The following is a 10887-nucleotide window of genomic DNA, read 5'->3' as shown; positions in this document are numbered from 1 at the left end:
CAAGTAATTACAGAGGAAAGAAACTTGTTCTTCCAGAGCAGGGAAAATGGATGGTCTGCCACAAGGTACTCATTGTTTCATGACACAGCCACTTTCTTTTTCTGTTATCAGCCATATTTAGAAAATAAATGTTTTCCTAAGCTCTGCTATTTTTCTGCCCTTTAGATGCTCTTGTTCCAAGTCCTTCATCCTATATTTTTTCTAATGTTTTCTTTTTTTGTGTGTGTGTTAATGTCCCCTTGAAATCTCTAAGTCATTGTCATGTTTGACTTTTTCAATAGGTTTGCTTTTTTCTTTTTCCTTTCCTTTCTTTCCTTTATTCTCTCCTGCATATTCCTCCCCCTCTTCCCCAGTACTATATTTATTTATTAACTACACTTAAGCAGTCTCAATTGAGCATGAGGTCCTGTTATGTTGGTCACAATCTACAAAGCATAGCAGAAAGGAATTTTATCCTGCTTTCATGGATAAGGAAAATGTGTCCCTGGCCAGTCAGTGTCTTGACCTAACGCATGTAAGGAATCCAGATGCTTTCAGGCTTGAGATCATTTAGGATAGAATAGAATAGAATAGAATAGAATAGAATAGAATAGAATAGAATAGAATAGAATAGAATAATTTCAGTTGGAAGGGGCCTACAGTGATCATCTAGTCCAACTTCCTGGCCACTTCAGGGCTCACCAAAAGTTAAAGTATGTTATTTAAGGGCATTGTCTAAATGCCTCTTAAACACTGACAAGCATGGGGGCATTGATCACCTCTCTAGGAAGTCTGTTCCAGTATTGGACCACCCTCTCTGTAAAGAAATGCTTCCTAATGTCAGGTCAGGGTTTATTTCCCCTGACGCAGCTTTGAACCATTCCCACATGACCTATCACTGGATGCTGGGGAGAAGTGATCAGCACCTCCCTCTCCACTTCCCTTCCTCAGGAAGCTGTAGAAAGCAATGAGGTCACCCCTCAGCCTTCTTTTCGCCAAAGTAGACAAAGCTAAAGTCCTTAGCCACTCCTCATACAGCATTCCTTCCAGCCCTTCAACCAGCTTTGTTGCCCTCCTCTAAATGCATTTGAGTACCTTAACATCGTTCTTAAATTGTGGGGCCCAGAACTGCACACAGTACTCAAGGTGAGGCAGCATCAGTGCTAAATACAGCTGGATAATCACCTCTTTTGACTGGCTGGTTATGTGTTTGATGCACCCCAGAATGTGGTTTGCCCTGTTGGCTGCCAGGGCACACTGCTGACTTACACTGAGCCTGCGGTCAACCAGCACCCCCAGATCCCTTTCTGCAGGGCAGCTCTCCAGCCACTCCTCGCTCAGTTTATACCTGTGCCTGGGGCTACTCCATCCTAGGTGCAGAATCTGGCATTTGGACTTATTAAATTTAATGCCTAGCACAGCTGCCCAGCACAGTTTTCACGAGTCCCACTAACACAAAGCTATCAGCCATATCTCCTTTATTTTTTTTTAACCACACTTTTCCCCTCTGTGTGCTCTCTCTTTTCTCTTTTCTTTTGTAATTTTCCAGAGAGAACGGTTTATTCTCTATGGTTACTAACCCTTGGCCACTTTGCTGAGTGGATATCTCTCCACCGAAATCAGTGGCAATGATCTCAGGTTACAGGATGTTTCAGCGACTACAGAACGCCTGTATTGCATAACTCAAGTAAGTTGAACAGTACACCCATCTTGAAATAACACTAGGCACACAAGTTAATTGCATAGTTACTGTGTAAAAAAAACCCAAATTAATTATTTGGTCGTAACTATTCAGTGACTCTATCAGCAATGGCAGTAACTTGCTTGTTTAACTTAACATTTTCAGTGCTTGCTATTTTCCAGTAATCATGTAACTGACTAGTGTGCAAACAAAACGACATTTTGCAAAAATGCTTGCATCTAAAATCCCAAGCTAACACAGCAAAAAAAGGTTACTCCTACTACCTCCATAAACATTACTGACAACAGTTGTAATACTTTATTAAAAAATAAATGCGGAAAAATAGAATAACTGCCTTCATTGAATTCCACCCATGTTCTCCTGCAGGGCAATGGGGAAGCATGCGCAACTGGGAGAGAAGGAGGAAGAAAAGAGATGCTTGACTGACATGTATAAATGAAGGTAAGATAGTCGTTTTGGGTTTGTTGTCCTCCTCTGTGGTGAATGATTTGGGTGAGGGAAGGTTGTTTGAGTTACATGGTGAAACATATGCTTAGCTCTATCTCATTTACAGAGCAAAAGGACTACTGTTCTGTCACTCTGAGTTATTACTACCTCTAACTCTCCAAACCTAAACTGCTGAGAGCAAGATAGAATCAACTTCTGTTAGTGGGAGTGGAAATTAAATAACCAATGCATCTAATACCTAGATTCCAAGGATACTTGCTTGATAAAAGAGAAAACTGACCTTTAGACTTTCTAAAATTTAAAGGAAGAACCATTTGGGGGTTTTTTGGTCAATTTTGTTGAAAGCAGTTTTGAATCAATAGGTTTTCCCAATGGATTTTAGCACCCCTGCTTGCATGTGGACAGAAAGAACCACAGTCAATCTACATAAGGTTCAACATCAAAATAAAGTAGGGCATGAATAAGAGGTTGTTTGTGCAAGTCCTAAAGTGGATACTCCTATTCCAAGATAAAAACTTCTCAGTGTTAATTCACTTCTTTAGACTAGAAGGCTTCACCAGTTACAATGACACTGTTACATGGGTACAAAAAAATTCCTGTGATATGACACACTCAAAGGGGCTTTTTCTGTTTTTATCTCAGCTGAGCTTAACCCCTTTCTAGTCAGAACAATGTAGTATTTAATGCAGTAACATTACCATATTCACAAAGGCATATATATATATGTGTTACTGCATTTTCTTGAAATTACATTTACTCACTTGTATGCATGTCAGCATTTGAATTGGGCCTGTTACTGTTTTTCCTGGGTGTCTGGAAGATTGGGATGCAGTGTCTTTAGTGCTAATGTAATACAGAGTTCTTGCAGAAATAGTATCTACTAGAAGTTCACAGCCGTTGTTGTTCTGTCTGTATTTCATTAAGGTGCTTCATTATTAATGGAAATTCTATGGGAGTTGTTATCCCATACAAAAGCATAACAAGAGATTTCAATCTATTATTGAGTCATAATAGCTACTGGCATGGTGCTTTTTTCAGTGGTAACTGGTTGGAGAGCAACCTTTGGACATGTCCCTGCAGCAACACCCACTCTTCTAGGGAAAAGGATTATCAATGCAAATTACAGCGGTGCGTTTATTAAAGGTTACTAATTTGAAAACTGAAAAATTTGCTGAGATGAATGATTGGTAAAAGCATCTGTCATCCATTTCAGGACCAAAAGACTGTAAGAATCATGGAAAGCAAAAGGCTTTTGTTAAAAGAGACGCCTGGAAGCTGTAATTGCTTATTTCTTTAGAATTGTTCTAAAGTGCTTATTCAAACCTCCATTTCAAGCATCAAGGACTATTCCTAAGCACCTTAAGTATTTCTATGAGAGGTATCTAATCCGTAGGTTTTCCCTTGTCATCTAAAATTCTCCTAGAATTGTGTACAGTAACCAAGCACCTACATCAAACCTAAGCCCTTTCAGGGGTGACTCTTGATACGTCTTTGGTGGGCGTGAGCACAACTGGGTCAGGCTCTGAATAAAATATTTCTCACAACTCAGTGACACAGAAAAGTAGCTTTTTATATCCTATGTTATATAAAGGACACTCATTTAAAAATCTCCAATGCACCTTAATTCCTTCTTCTGCTGGAGGGTTTTCATATCTGCTTCTACCATGATAAAAGCTTTGCTGAGTGACAGTACTTTAACTGCCTTCTCCTGACTCATCTTTCTCTAGTTCAAGCTAAAAATAAGGTGGGACACAGATTCCAGTATCTATCTATAAATTAAACTGAGATTGGAATTCAAGACTCCCCTTCCCTATGTAAATGATCTATTGGTTGCTTGAGGTGCCTGCTGCTGTCTCTTTCTGAGTCAGTGAATTGTTTCACAGAATCTTCAGCAAGAAGGAATGAGAGTAGTCCCTCCAAATTTAGAATAACTGAAGTTTTAGCTCTCTTTATGGAGATGGGAGAAACTTGGTTGCACCTCCTCGTTACAAAAAGGTACTAGGTTTTCATCGTTCTGAATAAGACCATGAACTGCCTGGGTATAATCTGAAGGAGCTGGTACTTCCCTCTCTTCAGGAATAAACTAGTAATCCCTGGTTACATTTTTTCCCGAGGCAGTACTTAGGCATTCGTCTTCTAGGCTGAGATTTCTCAAATCGGAGAGGAGGCTCCTCTATACTGTTTTCAGTCTAACACCCAGATATGGCTTCAGATTAAAGGCCTACTGTTGCTCATGTTGTTTGCTACTGGTTGCTTATTCTACTACACATATAGCTTGTATCTTCTCATACCTTTGAATACAAAGTTTTTATATGAAAGCCCATTACAAGTATCAGAAACCTATCTCCTTTTCTGTGGATAGCACTTTCAAGCTGTAAGTGCTTGAAAGTTGCATAAGGATGCATAATAAAACCTTTACAGAGTTTAGGTGGCTCAAAGATGAGTCAAAGACCTGATATTACTCTCTGGTTAGGAATTGGTTTTTACCCAACTGGCAAATACGACCTTTATCCTCAAAGAACTCAAGCATGGAAGTCATAGTTTGGGGGAGGATGTTGTGATTTTATACTGCTGTTGTGCTCACTTGAAGTTGAAATGACCAAACAAGATATTTTAGATAGTCCCAAAAGACATCTACAAATCCTGAGGAAGTGTTGTACCCTCTGCTCCTGAAATCAGTCTTCTCTCAGCCCCTAATGGAGAGCTTGCAAGAGTTCTGCAAGGAGGGCTTCAGTTGCTTATGTTATTCTCCACCCTGGTAAAATGATCTCTGGCCTGATCTTAGCCTTTTTGGCATTTTAGTCTTTCCACCCAATGTAAAGAGCATAGAAGACAGTGACAATTTCCTCTGTAGACATTAGCAATATTAGTAAGTACAATTTCAGTGCACAGTTGGCAAGGTGTGAAAATACAACTCATGAAAATATCCTGACTTTAACCTCTCTTGGCTAGCAGCATTTCAGTGATGCCTGCTGCACTTCAGCTGTCTGTCTTTTGCTTGTTTGAAAACAAGTTTCTTCTCTTATTTGTGGAATTTGAGCATTGTCATTTCCACTGGAATGATACTTCAGGATGAAGTAGGATGAAAGCTCGCTCTGAAAAAAAACCATACAGAAAAATAAAAATTGATCTATCTCAGTCAACTACAATTCAAAATAGTAGCTTAAGGATTTTAACAAAATACACAAATGAGAAATATCCTGAATCAATTATTTGTATAGTTTTTTAAAGGAGAGGATAAGTACAACTGTAACTAAGCTGATGTTAGTGGGATGAACCATGAAGTTCTTCATCTCTGTATTAGCTTCTGAACACATTAAATTTGCAAGTCTTACAGCTTATTGTGTGATAAACTTAATCCTGAAACGGGAATTCTTCTTTTGACCTAGCTGACATCTGTAGCACAAGGCTAAGTCTGGCCACTTAGGTCCGGCCACTTTAACTTTGTCACCTTCATGACACCTCCTGAGCTCTTCATGGCTGCTTTTCTCTAAAGTGTGTTTTCTCTTTTTTTTCATGTGCAAGACTACTTTTATGTTATGTTCCCTGGTGTATTACTTTGAATTTCTGGGATTTTAACATCCATTCCCTATGGCTTTTAGCTTTCTCCTTCCTGTTCACCTGCACCATATTCCCCCATTCAGGAATGCTGTGCTCCTTCCAGGTGCTCACGATGGAAGTATTTTACTGCATATGAGTATTCTGTATTCCTTCTTTCATCCCGAATAAAGTTGTCAAGTGGGGACACTTCTTCCTTGGAGAAATTTTTGGCAAAATATCCCCTGTGTTGTTAGGATCAATTCTGAAGATGATATGAGGAAAAATAATTAGAGAACTGTAAAGATAGGTAAGGCAGATAGGAATGTTGCAGAGATTTACAGAGCTTTGGAGAATTTCTGGAAGTGAAGCTGTGAATGGCCTATCATTAATAATAAAGGAAGTAAGCAAAGTAGTTTTGGGATTTTTTGTATTTCCCCCAGAGGTTAAGCCTTCTGACAAATTTCTTCATACAGATTTCTGCGTAGATTTCCACATACACAGAAACATAATTAGGGAAAGCTCATGACTTGTGTAATGCTGTTATATGCATAATGTCACAATTTTGGTCCCAGTGTTGCAGCCTGGGAACCTTTATCAAGTTAGAGTTAAACATAGACTATATAATATGGAGAGACATTTAACTTAAATATAGCTGGGATGACTGTCCCCACCCTTTGTCTCCCTACGGGAACAGGTTGCATGTACTGTAGTTTCATTTTATTTAGTAATTAATTTTGTGCAATGTGAGTTCAGGGTTACACTAAGTTATCGAGTGTTGTCTACTGGACTGGCCATTGTTCTCTTCCGGTCTAATTTAAATTACTTCCTCATCTTCAGCATGTGATAGTTTTGTTTTAAGTATATCCAATATTTAGGAGGAACCTATCTTGTATTAACCACTTAAAATGTCTAGATCTCCTCTTTCAAATATAGCAGTCTTCCTTACTGAGGACCAGAAATTTCAAACAGGACAATACCTCTTAACGTATGTCAGTATATGACTTTTTATTAATAATATTGGACTAACTATTCATGCTACTAGGATTGTACTGTTTTCATCATAGTTAAAGTATAGTAAAGCATGGCACTATTTGCTAATACAGTGAAAGTGTTTTATTAGTGCTTCAATTGCAATAGACAGTAGTCATGGCTGTATTCGTTTAACTGTGCTTATCTACTAATGTTGCTACCATTGCTACTAAATGCTTTCTTATTTAGGTGTCTGAGACCTTAATTGTGTTCTCTCTTCTTGCCTTTACTACAATTAAATAATTTGTTATCATAATGTTTGCCCTTCCCTCACTTGAACTATTATTCCCTTCTTATGCTATGACTTGAGGCTTGATAGACTGGGCTGTCACTGAAATGCTATTGAATGGGTTCTCCTCCCTGTATAGCTTTTCAGAAACAGCAGCTGCCCTCTTCCTACCCCAACACATCACTTTGTAGCCCATTCGTTTTAACCATGTCAAGCAAGCATGACAGTAGCCTTGGTTTTGGTGTTGTTTTTTTTTTTTTTTCTGGCAGCTGGACTTTTGGGTTCAAATAACTTACTCATCCAAGTTGAGTAAAAAATAAATAACCTTTCAGACACCTCTATAGCACCCCAGCCATAAGCCTCTAAGCATGTTTACTTATCTGGTGGCAAGTGTGACAAATTCTTTGCTTTGGCAATAGGATTGTCCAAATAAAAATTTAAAGCATGCAACTGGATTTAGAATGGAAGTCATGGACCTCCAGCCCTGACTAAGTATTAATCTGTTCAGAGCATTTAAGTGCCTTGATTTTTAATAGCTAATGTACTTTCTTTTGAGGGCCTGCTGCTAAACTCCTGTGTGGACACTCCTTTATTTATATACAAGTTGAAAAAATTACCTGCATTATGAAATCTCATTGGTTTTGGCTATGTTTTTCGTAGGTGTAGTCCTGAACCCTTGTTTTTGTGGTGCATGCGATATTTCAGAAGTTACCATAACCTGAAGGGGAGGGCATTAAATAAAACTATGACCAAGAAGATGTGGTAGCTTGATTCTGAACATGTGACACAAGTCATAAAAGGAATAATTTTTTAATTGTATGAATTAAGTTGCAGGGACTGTTAAGTTAAACTTAAAATAACCCTTTTCAAAGTTGTTGAGGATAATGAATTAGGCAGGAGGAGTTAGAGCCTGCTGCTGCCAACTAAAGTGCTTGGGGACTTGAGATAGAAGTGAACGATAAGAAGCAGCTTTCATGCATTCAAATAAATTACATGTTGGGCTTGGCTTAATCCTGGCATCAGAATGATCTCTGGGGTTTTCCCTACATTATCTTAGTCTATGATTATGCAAATATCCTTTTAATGTAGCGACTCCTTAACAGGAAATTAGTCTTATACTTGTTCGTATGCTCTTGCAACCAACAGACATTTTCTTGCAAAATCCTAGTGTGTCTGAGGTACAAAACACACATTAACTCTTTAAGTACCAAAATTTTGTGAACATGCAAATTACAGGGCATGCTTGGATATGTCAGGGATGTAGGAGATGAATCAGGAAAGAGTTGAGTTTCCTAAGACAAAAATATTCCTGGGTTTGAAAGTTCAACCAGAATGCAAATTGTATTAAGTTTATATTTGGTTTCAAATCTAGTAAGGAAAACAGGGAAGGGAGAAAAATCTTACAGAAAACAAGGACTAAAACTGAAGAAAACATGGAAATGAGACAAAAGAAATGTAATCATTAGTGTTAAATGCACAGCAGCCTGCTGAGCCCAGGTAGTCTGCCATCATCATTCGCGCATACGGACGTACTGATATTTATTGCAGTGATGTGTTTTTCAGGAATGGGGATTGTGCCGGTAACCTGCTTTGTCTGGAGAACAGGAACTTAAGAATGGGAATCAGATGTTTTATCTGGAAAGACAGATGGCTAGTATCCTTTGGGAGGGGTGGAACTGAACTCACAAAAATTGTGCTACTTGTGGTAGTATCAGTGTACATCTCTGAGTAAGCAGGAAAGCTCATTTCTTGATTTCTTGTTTTTGTAAATCTCTGGTAGGTGAAATTATTTTAGGTAACTTTTTTTTTTCTTAAACTAAGGGTTTCTAGTATAAGAGGTCATCTTTCTTTTTAGGAAAAAAAAATACCAGTTAAGCATTTGATGTCCATCTGGAATACACCAATGGTAAATTGGCAGCTAGTACTCAAGGTGCCCCCACCACCCTTGTCTTTTTTACCCCTCTGATTGAAACATGGACAGCTAAATCCTTGGAGTTAGAGGAGCCTAATGAAATTAAGCACCTAACTTTCCAATGGGATTATAGGGTAGTGTCTGATTCATTCAAGCTCTTTTGAAACTCCCATCAAAGCGAACGGTTCAAGGCATGACCTTAAGGTAACACTTGAATCAGCCACAAAATCTAGACTTCCAGATCTTTGCCTTAAACGCAGTACCTATTTCTTTCTTCTATATCCAGTGTATTCTGTTTGTAATTACCAGAAATTACCATTAGAGAAATTGGAGCTAATCTGAGGCTCATTAGGGAGCGAGAATTTATGCTTAACTATTTAAATAAATACTTGTTGATCTGGTTTCTAGAGATTAAACTCTATAATTTGATCTGTCACAGATGGAAGAAACTTGCTAGTACAATAGCGCAGTATCCTAGAGTAAAAAAACCCAACACACATACATCAGTACAGCGAGAGTGGGTGTTTGCAAATGCTATTCAGGCAATATGAATTTCCGTGCTTCTCCATCATATCCCACCTAGTCAAACACACTTACTCCATTTTTGGTATTGAGCACTAGCCGGTCACTAGTTTCTCCTGACTGCTCTAGCAAAATCATCTAGCAGATGCTAGATTAAGTCTGAAAATACATAGAACAATTAAAAAATGTACTATTTGGAACTGATTTTTTTTCAATAGATTAAAATCCTAAGAATAGCCAACTGTTGTGGTTCCACTAAAAGTTTCATCTCCAAAATAGTTTTGCAATGGTGCACTCAGTATGCTAAACCACTAGCATGCAAATTTAGCAGAAGCAGGTCCCTGTGGTAATGATGTCAACCAAAAAATAGTAAGATTTTATTTACCATCTGATTTATGTAGTGAACCCTTGGGTAGCACTAGGATAAATACCTGAGAGCTCTATTTCAGACTCAGGGACTTAGAAGCTTTCAACATTAAGCGGACTTAAAATTAAGCCAAACATAAAGATTCACTGACTTCCACGAAAGCTTTGATTAGCTGGTAGCAAAGTAGAATCACAGGCACACTTACAAAAGCCTACCTCAGCTCAGAGGGCTGTCCTTGGGCACAACCTGGGTCTGTAAGGCACAACTTCTAGTTCACCTTACACGAAGGGAAAGAAAACAAAGCCTACAAGGGTTCACCTCCCTTTATAACAAAAGGGAACTACAAATCCAAAGTCGCTTCAAAAACAAAGCATTCTCCTAATTTCTTTATTGCTTATGAATCTGCAGAGTACATGACTGATAACTCCCTTTAGTAGGGATACCTTAACTTATATCAGCTCTGAGGTTTTTTAACGATTTTGAAATTAAGAAGCATTAATATTGAACTATATATTTTCTTCTGTTCCTTGATACAGAAGTAAGCCATCTAAAGTGTGCCAGGTTTTTTTTTGCCAATTTGCCATCTTCTGTAAAATGGCAAAAAATTGTTACAGACATATTTGCCAAAAAGCATGGCAAAAAAGGATTTAGAGGAAGGCTACTGATTTCTTTGTATTTTTAGATGTTAATTTTCAAATTTTGATTTCAGAGTTAGAGCAAATAGGGTGCCTGTCGTTCAGGCATTACAGCATTCACTAGATGACATATATTGGCATCATAACTGCTTGCTGCAAGTCAGAGCTCTATCTCTTAATGTTTCCAGATGCTATATTCTGCAGTTTTATTTCCTTCTTGGAAAGCAAGTAGGATGTTTGCTAGGAAATTAGTTTTACTGGGAAATACTGGAACTTAATTAGCATTTTGGATGACCCACTTGACATGGAAATTATGTCATTTTTATATAAGCCTATCTGGTGATACTAAATCTAGATAATCGGCTTCAGTAAAGATCGAGTCTTTGCTGCAAACGTATAAAAATATCTAGCTGGCTTATTAGCCTACAGTTCACATCAGAAAATGATCTAGACATAAAAATGATGGGAGTTTAGAAGCTTAAATCATATGGGAAATTTTCATAATTTTGTTCTACATAATTGGAG

Source organism: Phalacrocorax aristotelis, chromosome 5 (assembly GCF_949628215.1).
Source record: "Phalacrocorax aristotelis chromosome 5, bGulAri2.1, whole genome shotgun sequence".
Classification (NCBI taxonomy): domain Eukaryota; kingdom Metazoa; phylum Chordata; class Aves; order Suliformes; family Phalacrocoracidae; genus Phalacrocorax; species Phalacrocorax aristotelis.
The sequence above is the reverse complement of the archived record's forward strand: the minus strand, read 5'-3'. Positions refer to the sequence as shown.